This window comes from Eulemur rufifrons, chromosome 19 (assembly GCF_041146395.1).
Source record: "Eulemur rufifrons isolate Redbay chromosome 19, OSU_ERuf_1, whole genome shotgun sequence".
Lineage (NCBI taxonomy): Eukaryota > Metazoa > Chordata > Mammalia > Primates > Lemuridae > Eulemur > Eulemur rufifrons.
Genome location: NC_091001.1, coordinates 6,481,001 through 6,499,501, shown reverse-complemented (window position 1 = coordinate 6,499,501; position 18,501 = coordinate 6,481,001). Strand labels below are relative to the sequence as shown.

General features: G+C 44.1%; 1 long non-coding RNA gene across 2 annotated transcripts in view; it reads right to left on the bottom strand.

Annotated features, from left to right (window-relative positions):
• Positions 1-7,599, bottom strand: part of LOC138399734 (uncharacterized) — a 39,667-nt gene extending 32,068 nt beyond the window's left edge. For both annotated transcript variants that reach the window (XR_011236185.1, XR_011236184.1), the window contains exon 1: positions 7,496-7,599. This is a non-coding gene — a long non-coding RNA (uncharacterized lncRNA). The remainder of the gene's footprint in view (positions 1-7,495) is intronic.
• Between the last annotated feature and the right edge of the window lie 10,902 nt (positions 7,600-18,501).

The following is an 18,501-nucleotide window of genomic DNA, read 5'->3' as shown; positions in this document are numbered from 1 at the left end:
ATTTATAAAATATATTTTTTATTTTTCTTTACAGCAAAGACACCTTAAAAAGGCAAACCACTGTCCATCCAAAGATGACTATGTAAAGAAATTGTAGTACATATATGCAACGGAATATTATATAGCCATAAAAAAAGAAGGAAATCCTGCCATTTGCAACAACATGGGTGGAAATGGAGAGCACTATGTTAAGTGAAATAAGCCCAGCACAGAAAGACAAATCTTGCATGTTCTCTTAACATATGTGGGAGATAAATAGCAAAACAATTGACTTAATGGAGACAGAAAAGAAAATGCTGGCTACCAGAGGGTGGAAAGAGTAGCAGGAGGGGGGCAATAAAGCGGGGATGGTTAATGGGTGCACCAATATAGCTGGAAAGCTAGACGGAATGAACCATATTTGACAGCACAACAAAGTGACTACAAAGAAATGCTTGAGGTGACGGATACCACAATTACCCTGATTTGATTAATACACATGGTATGCCTATATCAAAACATCACACGTACCCTATAAATATATACAACTATTATGTTCCCATAATAAGTTAAAATTGGAAAAAGGCAAACCACAAACTAGAACAGTGCAATGGCAAAATTTTGATCTATCTAATACATACATATTTCTTACAAATGGCAAAATTTTGATCTATTCAATATAAATATATATCTTACTAATCAATAACCAAATGAATGATCCCAAGAGAAAAATAAGGCAAGACAGGACACGGGATTACCAAAGACATGAAGTAAGCCAATTCCATCAATAATCACAAAAAAGCAAAACAAAATCATTGTTTGCAAACTGGCAAAGTACTAAAAAATAAAAATGCCTAGTGTTGATGAGTGTTTACAGAAACAGGCATTCGACACACTACCAGTCTGTATGTAAACTGATACAAATTGTTTTCTGAAGAATGGCCATATACACCTAAGCCTTACAACCATGCACAACCTCTACCACAGCAATTCCAGCACTAGGAGTTCATCTGGTTATTCAACACAGAGATACTCAATGATAAAAAGTTAAGAATGTTTCTTAAGGAATTGTTGTAAATATCCAACACATAAACTTAAGAAAATTATGGGTTTTTTTTTAAGTTTAGCTAATGAGAAAGTCCACATAAATGAGAAAATTTTAGTTTTATAAAGCATAATTTGTGTATACCATTATTACTCAATTTTTCCTGTGTCTCTGTCATATATTCACAGTAGGGTTTTAAGACCAACAGTAGAAATGTTATATAGTCAACAAATATTGAGAAGTACACTACTATGTATCAACACTGTTCTAAACATTGGCATAGAAGGGTGACCAAAATATGCTTACTGTGAAGAGACACAGACTGTAAATAATCGTGAAATAATACGATAAAGTGCTATAAATAAAACAAGGTAATAGGTCAACAGGACTGGCCAAGAGGGGACAGGAATGAGGGGGTCGGGCGATTAGAGAAATCACAGCTAGGATGACCATATGTTGTGATTTCCTGAAACAGTCCCAGTTTATACCCTCGTCCCAGTGCAATTATTAATTATGCTCCATTTCATTCTAAAAATTGTCCCCCTTTCGGTAACAAATTATATTCTAAGGTAACTTTTGTGCTGAAGCTTGAGAGATGAGAAGGGAAGAGTTACGTGATTCAAAACAAATCCGCCTCTTCTCTCCTAGGACAGACAAGAACATTCCAGGAGGAGGCACTACAGAGTCTGGAGGCAAAAGCAAACTTGGCCAAGTCAAGGAGGCTGAAGGAGGGAGGGAGAGAGGGACAGAGGAGGTGAGCCCTAGAACAGGTAGGGCAGAGCACGTGGGGCTTTGAGATATCGCTCAAATCTCTCTCTCTCCTTTTGTGTATATTCTGAATAGTCATCCCTTTTCTGCCGTGTTATACACATTTGTCCCAGAATCCACAACTTCTTTCATCTTTTCAAAGACCTTCTCCACTCTCAAATTACAAAAATATTCTTCCATATATTCCTTATACTTTTTAAAGTTTTAATTTTTTTTATATTTAGCTCCTTAATCACCTAATTTTTTTTTTTCTAAAACAGGATCTAGCTGTATTTTCTTTCCTAATCGATAGTCAATTATCCCAACAAAACACTTAAGGAACATGACTGTCTTCCTGCCCAGATCCGAAATGCAACCCAACAATTTCACTCACAGGTATACAGCCTAGAGAAACTCACATGCTTTCTTACAAAAGGTATTTACTGCAGCACTGCAATAGGAAAATCTGAGAAAAACCTAAATTCCTATCAATAAAATAAATAAACTGTGGTATATTCATACGATAAAATACTATATGGCAGTTACAGTGAATTAACTAGAGCTTACTGTTTCAATACAGATAAAGCTCAAAAAAGCAGAGAATTTACAAAATGATATTCACATGTAAGCAACACAGAAAACAATACTACTAATTTACAATCCACATATAATAAAAGCATAAACACATGTGAGATATACAACCACTTTAGGATACTAGTTACAGCTAAGGAAGGAAGGAGAAAGATGGAGGAAGAGGTACAATCTGTAACACTTTATTTCTTAAAATAAAAACTGTTGTCTTCCCTGCACTCTGGGAGACCGAGGCTGGAGGAGGCACTGAGGCCAGGACCTGGAGACCAGCCTGAGTGAACGTGGTGAGACCCCATCTCCAGAAAAAAAAATTAAAAATTAGCAGGGCGTGGTGGCGTGCAGCTATAATCCAGCTACTTGGGAGGCTGAGGCAGGAGCTGGAGGCTGCAGTGAGGTATGTGATCACACCACTACACTGCAGCCTGGGCAACAGAGTGACACCCTGTCTCAAAAAACAAACAAACAAACGACACCAAAACTGAAGTATGATAAAATATTATGTTTTCTATATCACCAATAGTGGTAGATGAACATTTGTTAAATCACTCTTTGCACATTTCTGTGGGCCTGAAAGAGTAAATAAGGAAAAAAAGCACATCTTTATTACCAAGTATATTCCCACTTATACACGACACTAGGCTCACCATTAATAATTTGTCTTTTCTTGTGTCAATGCCACACTTTTCAAATAATGATAGCATTAGGAGATTTTTATATCCCGTAGGCCAAGTTTCCCCTCCCTGGGCTTTGTTGTTGCTGCTCCTTTGAAAACTTTCAGAGCTATTCTAGCACATTTCCTCGTGAACAAGAGTATCCAAGTCAGCTTCAAAATAGGGAGGATTTAGATGTAGTAGAGTTTGGAAGAGTAAGGCAGGAAAAGAGGATTCCAGAAAGGAGTACAGTCAGTATGAGCAAAAACAACGCTTCTTAATGTAACACAAAATAAGCATAATATTTAGTAGTCCAAAGAGAATAAAGAAATATGTCATGCTTCAGTATTTATGTGAAGATTGTCAGTTTAAAGAGAATACGCATTTTTGGGTATGGCATGGGTACCTATAGAAAACTGATATCACAAATGAGATTTTCAATATAACATTAAGTATACAGTTCGTATCCGTGCTATTTATCTAAGCTTTTATGTAACAATTGAAGCACCTCATACTTTAAAAAAAATTCCACAAGTCTGAGAGTAGGTGAAACAAGAAACTGCTAATTTATAAAATAATTTAACCTATTTGTTTTGCTCTCGAGGTACCTAACCACTGGCATAATAAACTTCCATCACTGTAATACTTAAATTCCATGGAGTATCACCAGGTCCAGATAACCTCGAAGACATTTTTGTTAAGAAGATATTCATCAAAGCAGATTTAAAATTGAGCAAACTAAATAATTCCCAGTGATTACCATATCACTGATATAGATCAATACCAATATTTTCAAACTATATTTTCATTGCAGAAATTTAATGTTAAGAAGTATCTTAAATTCAATACCTAAGCTGAATATTCAAAGTGATCTCCCATCCCCCATTCACTACAATTTTTGTTTTCAGTGTCAACTATCACACTGAATCACCCCGGCATGACACAGTGTGATGGAATGAACACTACACTGGATGGGAGAAGACTTGGATTCTGCTAGTGCCCAATGGCAACAACTTAGGCAGATCACTTCTGTGACCCTCAATTCATTCAAAGGTAAAAACAAGTAAGACTAGAGCATCTAAATGACCCTACATTCTATAAATTACTAGCATTTTATTTTAACCAACTGAGATCACTGCAAAATAAAAGTAATAGCACCACACATGGAAGAAGCAAATTGAAGAACTCCACAGGAACATTCTCAGATGTTCAAATGTAAAGAGAAAAAAAAATGGATTATATCTGAAAACTATCCAAGTAATATCTTGACCACTTAAGCTCCTGTGGTAGGAAAAAATGGTAGCACAGTATAACTGTTCAAGGAAAAATACCACAAGAATACCGAAATAAAAAACAGATGCTCCACATATAGTTACTGCTACATTACAGAAGCTTTTCCTAGGTTTTCTTTTCTTTTCTTTTTTTTTTGAGACAGAGTCTCGTTCTGTCACTCTGGCTAGAGTGCAGTGGCGTCAGCCTAGCTCACAGGAACCTCAAACTCCTGGGCTCAAGCAATCCTTCTACTTCAGCCTCCCGAGTAGCTGGGGCTACAGGCTTACGCCACCATGCCTGGCTAATTTTTTCTATATATTTTTAGTTGTCCAGCTAATTTCTTTCTATTTTTTTAGTAGAGATGGGATCTCACTCTTGCTCAAGCTGGTCTGGAACTCCTGAGCTCAAAGGATTCTCCTGCCTCGGCCTCCCACAGTGCTAGGATTACAGGCCTCAGCCACCACACCTGGCCTTCCGAGGTTTTTCCATACTCCTAAGAAGTCCTGATAGAAAAAGAAACGTTTCCTTAACCATCTAAATGTACTTTCTGCATCATCAAACATGAAAAGGACAAAATATGAGACAATCTAGCGAGTTAGTTATTTGTGCATTTAATCGATCTGCTGAACTATGCTTTATACCTGTTTAGCACTTAGTAATGTGCCCTGAACATAAAAGGTACTTCACACTGGTTGAACAAGTTAGTGAACGAAAATACATGAATCTTTAGTCTACAAATGAGGCTGTACATTATAAATTCTAACCAACCTTTACTACTTGCTTTATACCATATTCTAGTAAAATCCAATATTTGAAGTAAAAGAACAGATGGAAGGAACTAAAGTTGCACAAGCTCTATCATCCTCAGACATCAATAAAAATTTGAAATTACAACTAAGACAGATCACATAATACAATTTAAAACTGAATAACAAAAACAAACACACAAAAAGCTTGAGTAACAAATAGCCTACCATTCACCTACATCAACCCCTGGTCTGTCGAAAGGCCTTTTGCTTTCTACGGCCGATAGCAATGGCAAGAAAATCTCACCATTTCAGAAAATTTTTAAAAAATGTTTTAAACAATTTGAATAACATAAACTTGCCTGGCCTTGGGACAAACTTTCACTTAACTAAATTTTTAAAAAGTTAATTTCCAACATTTCATGCTTTTCTAAAAAATGAAAAGGACAGGCCAAACACTTAAGTTTTACTGTATTTTTTAAATTCACCAAGACATCCAATTAAAATCTATATTCCCTTAGAGGCCATGGAGAGAATCACAGCTATCGATGTGTCATGGCAGATTGCAGGTGTATTCTTGATAAACTGTAATGTGAATACATTTTTCTGATTTGAATCCTCTTTATTCAACAAAAATCTGCAGTGTCAATATTCAACACACACACACACACACACACACACACTCTCCTACCCCACGCCTTACACATAAAGATAAAATCAGAGAAGGGCCTACCTTGCTCTCAAGAGGAGATAAAATAACAACTACAACACAAGGCAGAAAGAGTAAGCACCGTGAGAGATGTGCAGACGTTACTACCTCACAGAAACATAACCCTTTCATCTGCTGAAAGCAATTTCATAACAAGTAACTCCCTCTAGGCTCATAACAGCCAACTCTGTTGTTGGAGTGCAAATGTTTTCCTAATACTACAGATGAGGAAACTGAAGCAGAAAGGTTGATCAGTTCCAAAATGTCACAGAGTTAGTTACAAAAATAGAGACTGTTTCTGTTATATTTTCTCTGGGGGAGATCAACATATGGCAAGCCTTTTATAAAAGGAAAGAGTATTTTGGTACTGTAAGCAATCACTTCCTAGTCTATTTTATATATATACATAGATATCTATATAAAAACCTTGATTGCCATTAACAGGTGTGCCCAAAGTAAGGCAAAGCAACTAGGTATTATAAATATTAAAATAAATAAACCTCCATTATGTTTTAACAGAATGAGAAAATAAGATGCAAGATTTCTCCCTCCAGTAACTTGTGGTCATTTCTTCTGTAATTTTTACTCATGTTTAAGTAAGATCCTAAAATTGGTCTGCTCCGGAGCCCAGGCAAGTATAAGTTGGTTGATGCAACAAACACCATTAAGAAAGGGTATATCAAAACATTTTCAAAAAGCCACTGAAAATTAAATAATGCCATCAACTCTTCAGTTATCCATAGGCCCATGATGTGACCTACCCTCAACAGCCTATGGATCAAGTATGTTGAACGAATGAAAGAATCTCCGTAGCATTTTAAAATCCCAGGCCTGTTGCTCTTTGCACACTGCCACGTTCCGCCTCCCATCACTGCCTCACCAGGGTGCACACGAGGAATGTAAACTTCAACACAGTTAGGATATAATTAGCGAAGCAAATCTGATGCAGGTGAATAGACTAATCCCAAAGATTAGAATTACCCATACCACTACTCTCCAAGCTTAACTCCTCTCTTCAAGAGCCACCAAGGCATGCAGCTATCATGGAAAGAAAAGTGACACATTTTGAGAAAATGCTTTTCATACACAGCACTTATTCCCATCCAATACAGGACTACTCCGATCCAGGGTATTCGAAGAATTCCATCTCTTCTCCATTAGCGCCGATTTCTCAACTACAGCTTCTCAACTCCCCCCTGAGCCAAAAAGAAGTGCGCTCACCGACTCCACACGGAAAACCCCAGTAAGAAACGGCAGAAGGGACAGGGTTCGGATCTGTGGCATCTCCACCACGACCCACCCTTTCCCCTTACAAGTGGTCTGGTTAGAAGGGCGAACTTATTTGCTCTTCACGCACTTGTCCCCCGCTGTCACCCCCCCTGGCCCCTTCCAAGCTCCTCAGTGGGCCACCAACCCCGCCTCAGGGTGAGCCCAGGCCCGCCCCCTGCGCCAGCCCCAGCCCCGACCCGCGTCGGCCGCCCCGCAGGCTCCGCACAGGACAGCTCCGGGCCGGCCAAGCAGCCCATTCCTCCTCCAAACTCCACGAGCTTCCACTCGCCCGGCCGAGCTCCCCGCCGCGCCCGACTCGCCCTGGGCGGCCGAGGGAAGAGGCCGGGCGGCTGGGACCGGTCCCGACCCGGCCGGGCCTGCGGCGCCCCTCGCCGGCCGAGAAAGCGACCCCGCGGCGCGAGTCCTGGGCGCCCTCAGACGAGCAGGCGCGCGGAGGCCGGAGCTGCCGGCGCCGGGGCCTACTCACCGGGAGCTGGCGGAGCGCGGGAGTCGACGCGCCTCGGGCCTGAGGGGCAGGACGCGGCCCCGTCGCGCGGCCCCACGCCGGGACCTCGCTCCGCGCGGCGAACCAGGCGCTCCTTCTAGCCTCAACCGCCGCCGCCGCCATCTTAATTTAGCCCCGCCCCTCCGCCCAGCCCCGGCGGCCGGCGCCGGCCCCGCCTCCTTCCGAGCGCGGGGAGACCGGCTCCCTCTGCTGGCCGAGCCCCGCTCCTACCGCGGCCGGGTTCCTGGCTGGCGCCGCGCCTGCTCGCCTGGAGTCTCCCCTGGGCCAGGCGGCGGGAGTCACCTCTGATGCGTTGTCAAATTGAAGTGAACTCAGAAGATTCGAAAGTAATTTTGTAGGTATTTTAGAGTTCAACTCCACTCAACTTTCTGTGAAAGTTTCAAAGCATAGGTTCTCTTTGCAATACAGAAAAGGTCAAGTGATAAAACGAATATTGACCATGATCCTGGATTATTGGATAATTGCACAGGTGGATTAGGTTATTAAGTATGAAATGTCCGATTTCCCTAAGTACTAGCTTTGACAGTTGATATCTCTGACATTTCACTGTGACATTTTATTTTTATTGTGAAGGTACATCCTCAGTCTTGCAAATACGTTTTAGCTTGTGGTTATCTTTTAAATTAGTCAAAATTTCGTGTAATTTTTGAATCTGAGTTACATCGTGGGAGCAGTGCAGCACGGACAACTCCAAATACCGAGGAAGTGTTTGGGAAGGATGTGGCTAATGAGCGCACGGGAGTCTATGGTCTGAGAAGCTCCCTTCTGCTGATTTTAATCTTGAAAATGAGCTACGTGGGCGACCTGAGACCAAGGTGGATAATAATGATGAGCCGAAAGCTGTAGTGGAAGCAAATCCATCTAAACCTACACGTGAATTAGCAGCAAGGTTTAACGTTATTTTCCAACATTTTTGGACCCTTTGAAACAAATGCTCCAGGTAAAGAAGCCGGATACGTGGGTTCTGCAAGAATTAAATGAGCATGAGAAGAAAAATCATCTCGAAGCTTGCCTTTCTTTGCTGTCACGACATAAAGGTGAACCATTTTGACACCATACTGTTATGCGTGATGAAAATGGATTCTTTTTGACAATTGCAAGCGTTTGGCACAAAGGTTGGTAAAAATGAAGTGCACGGAATGTTCATCAAAAAAAGCTAATGGTGTCTGTTTGGTGGTCCGGCGCTGGTATTATGTTATCCACTACAGCTTCATGAAACCTGGTCAGTTGATTACAGTGGATGTCTACTGCAACCAACTGGACAAAATGATGAGGATGCTTGCCATTAAGCAGCTGAGATTGGTCAATAGAGACAGACCAATCCTCTTGCAAGACAACGCTTGACCATGTGTCTCACAAATGACACTGCTCAAACTACAAAAACTGGACTTGGAAACTCCTTGTCATCCACTGTATTCAGTAGACTGTGCACCAACTATCACTTCTTTCAGGCTTTGGACCACTTCTTGCAAGGAAAAATATTAAACTCTCAACAAGCTGCGGAAAATGCCTTTTGTGATTTCATTGCTACTCGCTCTCCAGGCTTCTTCGCTGCTGGCATAAACAAGCTGCCATGGCAAAACTGTGTCGATGGTTTAGGCCCATACTTTGATGCATTGTACTGCTTCTTGTCTGAGATATAATAAACTACAGTTTTGATTCAAAATCGGACATTTCATGTTTAATGACCCCATATAAATGAAGTCATTGAACTGTACACATGCAGTCGGTGAGTTTATGGTATGTCAAGTTATACCTCAATAAAGCTGTTTTTTAAAATTGCCCATGACTTCTTTTCCCATTTGGTTGTGTGTGGTTCCAATTCTTTTCCTATACATGTTTGTCACAGAAATCACATTTTGTAAAATTTTATATTCTTTTCACTTAACATTACTTTTTCATTTATTTAGCTAATATTTGTTAAACATTTATGTGCTAGGCCTTATTCTGTGCCCTAGGGATACAACAGTAAAAACAAGCTAGATAAGGGCTGTGTCCTCATGAAACTTGAAATTAAAACATTTATTCATGTTAATAAGAGCTAAATATACAGCCTTTTAAATGGTTTCATCAAGATAAACCTTAATTTAGTCTTCCTTTATTGTGTGTATACTTAGGGGTTTTTAAACACTTTTTCTCTATTACAAATGACAACATCTTTATTTCAAATTATTTCATTAGGATTAATCTCTAAAATTGGCTGTTTTAAGGCTCTGCATGCAAATCACATTCCCAAAATCTTTAACCAATTTATATTCTTATTGGCAGTAATGACAGTATCTGGCTTAATATGTTACCCTCCCTAAAGCATTGGCTGGCATTTTTTATAAATTTCTTGACTAATATTTTTTCTCAAAAAAATCTTTTCTTTCCAGTAGGAGTAAACCATCTTCCATATTTATTGAGAATTTGGTTCTAAGCACTTCTCACTCTGTGCTGTGTTAAGGATTGCTCCTAATTGCAAATCGGCCAGGCCAGTGGCTCCCACCTATAATCCTAGCACTCTGGGAGGCCGAGGAGGGAGGAATGCTTGAGGTCAGGAGTTCCAAGACCAGCCTGAACAAGGGCAAGACCCAGTCTCTACTAAAAATAGGAAAAAAATTAGCCAGTTGTGGTGGTGCACACCTGTAGTCCCAGCCACTCGGGTGGCTAAGGCAGGAGGATCGCTTGAACACAGGAGTTTGAAGTTGCTGTGAGCTAGGCTGATGCCACTGCACTCCAGCGAGAGTGACAGAGACTCTGTCTCAAAAAAAATAAAGTGTTTTTTTGTTTTTGTTTTTGTTTTTGTTTTTTTGAGACAGAGTCTCGCTTTGTTGCCCAGGCTATAGCGAGTGCCATGGCGTCAGCCTAGCTCACAGCAACCTCAAACTCCTGGGCTTAAGGGATCCTCCTGCCTCAGCCTCCTGAGTAGCTGGGACTATAGGCACGTGCCACCATGCCTGGCTAATTTTTTCTATATATATTTTTAGTTGGCCAGATAATTTCTTTCTATTTTTAGTACAGATGGGATCTCGCTCTTGCTCAGGCTGGAAAAATGTTTTTTTAAATACCATACCCCGAGCCTTTTTTCCTACTATTTCCTGTTTATATAAATATACTTTACTGACTTGCCTCTTCAATTTAAAACAAAAGTCAGACAACTGGGTTTGTGATTTTCATGACCTTTGGGCTTAAACATCTCCTCCTTACCAGCAACATATCTTTGGGGGTTTACTATAAATGACTTTGTACTTCCATCCTTTTTTGGAGATGTCCTCTTCTATTATTAGGTAATATGCAAGGTGATAATAAAACTTAAAATGTGATAAAGAGACAAATTTCCTTTAATATGAGCAAAGAAAGAAAAACACCACTCTATATATACAAAAATGGCCAGAGTAGTAGTTTTGCCACTTTTCAAATCATTCCTAAAACACAAAATTTGCGGTCAGGCCCCATGGCTCAGGCCTGCAATCCCTGCAAATTGGGAGGCCAAGGAGGGATGATCGCTTGACCCCCAGAGTTCAAGACAAGTCTGGGCAACATAGCAAGACCCCATCTCTACAAAAATAAAAACAAAATTAGCTGGGTGTGGTGGTACCTCAGCTACTGGGCAGGCCGAGCAGGAGGATTAACCGAGCCTGGGAGTTCGAGGTTGCCGTGAGCTGCAATTGCATCACTGCACTCCAGCCCGGGCCACAGAGCCAGACTTTGTCTCAAAAACCAAAACCAAGACAAACAAACAGAAAAATTTGCTCTGCTATTCTTACAGGACAGAAGTACTACAAAAAGACATTGTATCTTTACTATAACTTCTATCTAGTTATGTCATAACTTGCAGACACTGTCCAGGAGCTAACCCCAGTTTGGATAGAGTTGCTACCTACAAGTAGGTAGACAATAATCAATTTCTAAGATAAACTGATAACTTGACTTAAACAGTTAAACTCATGCTCTGGGACATACAAGAGAAGCCTATGAAGAAGACACAGCCCACGTGTCTAGAAAGTGGTTTCCATTATCTAGATTCTAGACACTCAGCTCAGGACCAGGGAGGAGCTGCCAAATAAGAGGCTGCCAAGTCCATACGTAAAGAAGGTCCCCACCACCCTCAGTCACTGTTTGTTTATTTTTATTTCCTGCATCATTGCAACAAACTCGGTCCCAATTGGTTTTGGTTTGGTTGGGGGGGGGGGGTTGTTTGTTTTTGTGCCCTTAGAAGATGAGAACCAGTGTGTTATTAGAAGCGGGGAGGGGGCTCCTGTCACAGGCACACGTGGATGAGTAGTAAATTACAAATGGGCGCTGAATCTGCTGGATCCCTTTAGGTGGCTTCAGCAGTAAGATTTGCCCTCTCACATATGAAGCCATCCAGAAGCAAGAGGGTTCCAGGGTGGCTCAACAATGTCCCAAGTCCTCCCATCTTTCTATGTGGCCGTTTACATCGTATCAACATCCTCCCCTCACGGTCACAAGTGATTACAGCAGGTCAGATGTCACACGCAGACACACCGTGAACTGCCAAGAAGCGGGTTATTTTCCTCCTGCACATTGCTGTGTATTCTGGAGGAAAACAGAAGTCCCCAGCGGACTTGCTCAGGTCTCGTGCCCTGCATGGCTTACCACCACCGCCTGCACTACCGTCCCAACCGCTGAAGCTGCTAGATACCGGGAAAACCACTACCTAATATTTTCAGCTTTTGCAGTGGCAGGTGACATTTGCCAGCAGAGTTGGCAATGCTATAGGTAGGAAAAAATGCTTATTTTATTTTGTTGTCCTGCAAAGCATGTATGCTTTATACGCGACATGGACTTATATTTTTCTTCAATTACGTTAGTGAAGTAAGCTTAGGGGGGTGGCCTAGGCTGGGTCCTAGGTGTAGGACTGCTGGGGATACAGAGCAAGGAGAGGCATTTCAAGTCAAATCCATAGCAAAGCTTAACACAACGTAGGTTAAGCAGAAGTAAACCAGGAAAGCAGGTGAGAAAGACAGAATAAGCTCTTCTCTGTGGGAGCACCTGGAAAACTGCCTCGCACCTGCAGAGGATCCACAGCAGAGCCTGGGGATGGGAAGAGGCTATTAGTGGCTTAAGGTGGTGAAGACCACTTTGGTGAGAAGGATCCCCGTTAGGATGCTAGTGTTAGATTGGCTTCATGCCTTGTCCACGAGCTCACTCATTCTCCCTGAGTTTCATTTTTCATTTCAACATCTGCTTTAGTTAGCTGCTTTTTTCCCCCAGTGGAAAAGGCAGTGAGTGGAGTTTAGGTGAGCCGTGAGAGAATTAGCATCATCAGCATGTGCATCTCTTCCTGTCTGAACCTTCATGACGTCACACAGCAGCATAAACTGTGAATGGCAGAGAGAGCTGACTTTAGAAGGCATCAGATGGCACAAAAACAATTTAGTAACCAAAACGTTCGTACCCCCGTAACATTCTGAAATAAATATATATATATAAAATCAAGAAATCTGCTATATGTTTGCAATAAATTCTTATAAAATATGTCAAAAAATATTATTCACAATAACAAAAATAAAATGAATCAAAATAAACTTTGCAAGAACTACTTAGTACCCAGATGAAGAAAACCGTAAGAAGTCCCATACTTTGACCTTGGGGCCAGGTCGAGGCCAGGCAGCTGCCCTGGGCCTGGCCAGCACCTGGGCATGGTGGCTGGAGTTGAAAGAGACGGAACATGCGGGGATCTCCCAGGTGTCGGCCATTTGGTTGCCTTCTTGGAGGGAAGAGTGTGCCAGCCTTACCATAGAATAACCGGAGTCCTCCTGGCCACCCTCGGGGCTGCCTTCTGGACCCGGCACTCCCACTGAAGGTTTAGGTTTCACCCGGTGGGAGGCTGCAGAGGGAGTGGTAGTTAGAAGAAGGTGAGAGGAAGTGGAGTTTGCAAGGCTCGTGCTCCTGTGATTGGCGCAGTGACCAGGACCTGGAGCCACAGGAGGGTCCCATGGCTGAGGCAGGGGTCAGGAAGCCTACTTCGAATAAGAGACCTCTTGGGGACGTCCAGGGGAACAGTAGAAAAATGAACACTGGACACTAACAAAGGAAGCAAAAAGGAATGTAAAATGAATACAAAATACTCTGTGGTAGGCAGAATAATCCACCCACCTCCCCCAAGATGTCTCTGTGAAGACTGCAGATTAATTTATGGTTCTATTCAGCTGAACTTGAGGGAGGGACATCATCCTTGATTATCTGGTGAGTCCGCTGTACTCACAACATCCTTAGAAGTTAAAGGACACAGGAGAGAGAGCCAGCTTGGTGTGATGTGAGAAATACAGGACTTGGAGTTGACTGCCAGCTTTAAAGGTGGAAGGGGACCAGGGAACAAAAAACGTCAGCCCCTCTACAGGCTAGAAAAGGCAAGGAGAAGAATTCTCTCCCAGAACTTCCAAGGAGAGCACAGCCCAAAGGACACACTGATTTTTGGCCCAGTGATCCTCATTTCAGATATCTGACCTCTAAGTCTGTGAGATAGTAAATGGATTTTTTTTTTTTTTTTTTTTTTGAGACAGAGTCTCACTCTGTCATCTCAGCTAGAATGCAGTGGTGTCATCATAGCTCACTGCAACCTCAAACTCCTGGGCTCAAGCGATCCTCCTGCCTCAGCCTCCCGAGTAGCTGCGACTACAGGGACATGCCACCATGACTGGCTAATTTTTTCTATCTTTTTGGTAGAGATGGGATCTTACTCTTGTTCAGGCTCGTCTCAAACTCCTGACCTCATCCATCCTCCCACCTCAGCCTCCCAAAGTGCCAGGATCACAGGTGTGAGCCATCGTGCCTGGCCCAATTGATGTTGTTTTCAGCCTCTAAGTTTGTGATCATTTGTCATAGCAGCTACAGGAAACTAATACAGACACCAACATATGTAGAAAGATGTTCACCCTCATTTACTATGAACAACCTGGAAACCTGAACAAAGACATCATTTTTTTTCTTTTTAACCTATTAGATTAGCATCAATTAATGATATTAAGAAATGTGTTAATATACTTGAGCCCCTGAGAGGAAGAAAACAAGACTGTGGTTCCTTATTGGCAAAAGAAAAAAATTAGCTCAAACATTTAAGAGGGTGCTTTGGGAATATACACAACGATTTGACATGTAGATATCCTCTGATATAGATTAACGGCTAAGAATCCACTGTCCTGTATCTCCCCAAACCTGCCAAGGGTTTTGTTTTCAAAGCAACTTTATTGAGGTTATAATCAGAATACAAAAAAAAATGCATTTATTTAATGTGAAAAATTGGATAAAGTCGAATGAATACCTCTTGAGACCATCACCAGAATCAAGAGCATGAACTCGCTTATGACCCCACAGGTGTCTTCAAGCTCCAGAACATGAATGTCCGTCTTCATTTGAATCTGTTAGTGGTGGCCTTCCCAGCAGGGCCACCAGGTCCAGCTGGCGGCAGCAGGGCAGGAGGAGCCGGGCCTGGGTTCCAGACGGTGGCAGGGACTGGGCTGCACGTGACCCCCCCAAAGGTGAGGTCTGGATGGGGATCCTGGGGGACCCTAGGACCTCAGTGAGCAGGGGGTGTGGCTTGTCCTGCGCTCTGGCATGTGGGGATGGAGGGGTCCCCAAGTGAGAGCTCCTGGGAAGTCCTGGACCTGGTGACAGTGTCTTGGCCACAGCACTTTGGGAGGCGGGAGGTGCCCTTTGGTGCAGCCCCGGATATACTGCGGTTCCCACAGGTCAGTTAAGGTGCGGGTCTGGGCGCCATCGGCATCCGTGTATTGTACAGACGACTCTAATTTGTCACTTAAAGTCACTTCTTTGCTCCTTTGTTTTCAAAGGGAACACCCCCACTCCCCACCCAGTCTCTGTCTGTCTTATTCAGGGGCGCCCTCCTGAGCTGGAAGAGTTTGCAGCCTTTTGAACACGACCTTCCTAGATGCCTTGGACTCAACATCTAGAACTGAAAACAGAGCCTACAGACCGTCTTTCCACCCGAAGGAGTGGGATCCACGGTCCCCACACCTGCGTGTTGGGAAGGTCAGCCCCACTGGACCAGGGAGCTTAGAAGTATTGTCCCATCCCAACGACAAGGCACCAGCCCAGGAACACGTGTTAGGGGTGCTCCTGCCCGCACATTTCCGTGGCACGTCCCCTACTCTTTGGACACTTCATGTACTTGTATTTTACCAACTAGAATTTTGAAACTCATGTTTATGGTTGAAAGGGTTTCTTAAAAAAATCAAATAAAAATTTTTAAATTGATTTGATAAGTCAAATGGAGAAGGATGCAGAGGATTTGCCACACTGAGGACTTCAGGGAGTCTTTATCAGACTGTGCACACCTGCGGCCTCCTCCCTGGGCATCATTGGCTGCTCAGGACCCTGTGACATACAGGAAGGAAGCCACGGACCTGGCTCCTCGCTCCTTGTGGAAATGAAATGGAGAGAGAAAGTCCTGCGTGTTTTATCAGAACTTACACTATTCCTGCACCTTCCTCCCTCGGTGGGGGCAGTAACCAGACTTTAGGCTCAGACTGTCATAATGGAATTTCCAGGGCTAGATGGTGTCACACTTGACTTACATTTAAACTTTGTCAGGTAAAGCAAAACAAAATAAAAATAGAATAAAACCCATGAATAATTAAAAACCCATGATTTCTCACAATGAACTCTCTCGGGGCCAAGAGGCAGCACGTAGCCCTGGAAGAGCAGCTCCCGCTCTCAGTGCCTTGACTCTGGAGGACGTTCGTTCTTATCAGCGACAGCTGCACAGACATGTGAGGTTTTGCCTTCTTTTCAGTAGGCTGTGCTTCAAGTAAGACTCTCTCTACACTCTCAGTGTCACATTTCTCCTACTTCTAGTGGGTCTTGTGCATGTAACTGTGGCAACTCCAGGAGACAATCCCATGTGAGTGTTTATACCAGGGCTCCTGTGCACGAGGTCACGGCAGAGGGGAAGGCAGGTGGGCATGGATGGGGGAGGGAGGGTGCTCCCTGCATCGAGGCTGAGCCCAGAGGGGTCAGCAGGGCCCGGCTCTGTCCCAGCCTTCAGTGGGCAGGGTCGTCTGTTCCCCACCACGTGATCCAGGCGGGAAGATCTCTCCTGACTCTGAACCGAGGGCCAGCGCCCACCCCCAGAACTTCCCGGCCCACTCGAGCGTGTAAGGCTGTTTGGCTCCCACATTCCTGGAGCCCCAGGGCAATTTCAGCCCTAAGAAGCCTCTGTATACCCATCCCCCACACTGCACAAATTCACGGCAGAAGGAAAGCCCAGGAAACAGAGGGGAGCCGGACCCCAGGGTGGGGTCTCCATTGGGTCTGACAGTCCTGAAGACTCTCTGTAATGACCGGGTCATGAAAACAAGGTGCAGGGAGGGACCCTGGGGTCAGGGTGGGTCTGCAAGCCCATCAGGCTCCTGCATGCCTGTCCCTTCTAGGAGCCACACTCAGGGAGAGCAACACTGGCCCCTTACCTGTACCCCGGCACCCCATAGACAAAAGCCACTAGCACTAATGAGAAAAAAAACACATTTTTTTAGGAATATTAGGAAGCAATACATGTCTTGGTAGGAGGAAGGCGTTAGCATATAGGGGATTCGATACCATGAGACAAAACAGCTTTTCTCTGAATGAACACAACGTCCCTTCCCTTAGAGAAAACGTCCCACCAGGAAAGGCACAAGCAGCATGGTCTGGTTGACCAGACAACCGTGTTAGGTGATAGTGAAGGTGGCCCGAGGCTCTTGCCACCTTTGTTCATGCTGGCAGGACCTGGCTGGGGAAACAGGCTCCCTGAGTGGGGAGCCCCAACTGCTGTCCCTGCTTTGGACCTGCCTGTTCTTCCTAGGACGGCTGTGGACCATGGTGGTGGTGTAGTGACTGCAGGTCACATCTTGCATCACCATCTTTTGCTCTGGGTGGCAGGGATCCCTGGGGTAGCAGGAACACCCATACACTGGGCCTGGAGTTGCTCCTTGTGACAACTGAACTCCAAGGGACTAAGGCCTTGCCAAACCCCAATTTCTCCACTAGGAACTGTCCAGCTAGTGTAACGCGTGCCTGGACTTGAGCAGCCCTGCTGTGCACAGACACTCTTCTTGGGGCTGGCCCTGGGCTCTGGGCTGGGCCGACCCAGGCTTGCCCTTCTGCAGGGATCTTCCTGCATTTTGCCTTTTTTATTGGGCTGCAGGCACTGCAGAAAGTGTTCCCTTCACTGAAGCGGCTTTCTTCTGTAAGATTTTGCCAGAAAATGATAGTATTCCCTGACCCGGGCAGTGTGGCTCATCGTACTGTCTTGGGAGGTCCTTGGTCCTGCAAACCTTTGTTCCTGCTCTGCTAGTTTGGGCCTCCCCCAGCGCTCTGTCTTCTCAGTAGGGCCAAACTTCTCGCTCTGACTCTTCCAGGGCACCTTGAATTTTGGGCTGCTGGGCTCCTGCTGCCCCTGACTGTTCCCTCTGCCCCTGGCTGCTCCCTCCCTTCTATGCGGGGTCACATAGCCCCTGGGAAGATGACATTTCCCTACTGGATGCACTCACGGAATAGGACAGAGGGCCTGAGAAGGCAACATGTCTGTGGGGGGAGCAGTCAGTGTGACGGCCTCGAAAGTGCAGGCCAGCGGCACAGCCTTGGAGGAGGACACCAGTGGCAGGACCTTGAAGCCGGTTCTCTGACTCTACCTCCACTTTGAACTCAAACTCACAACCTTTGCTTTCAGGCATAGCTCTGCTGGATCCTGGCTGGGAGAAATTCTAGAGAGTGGGGAGCTCTTACTGGTCCCCAGAGAGGCTAAGCTCAGATTCACATTGATGGCTTGGTAGTTTGTGATCATACTTGCTCCCAAGGTGACTTCCCAAACAGAGGCTTCTCCTCCTCAGCTTCCACGGGCTCCTCCAGCCTTCAAGATAGGGACCCTCTGCTGAGCTTCAGCACTGCTGGGCTACTGTAGGGGTCTCCTGAGACCACAGTCTCCTTCTCCTCCCCTAGCACATTCCTGGCCATTGCTGAAC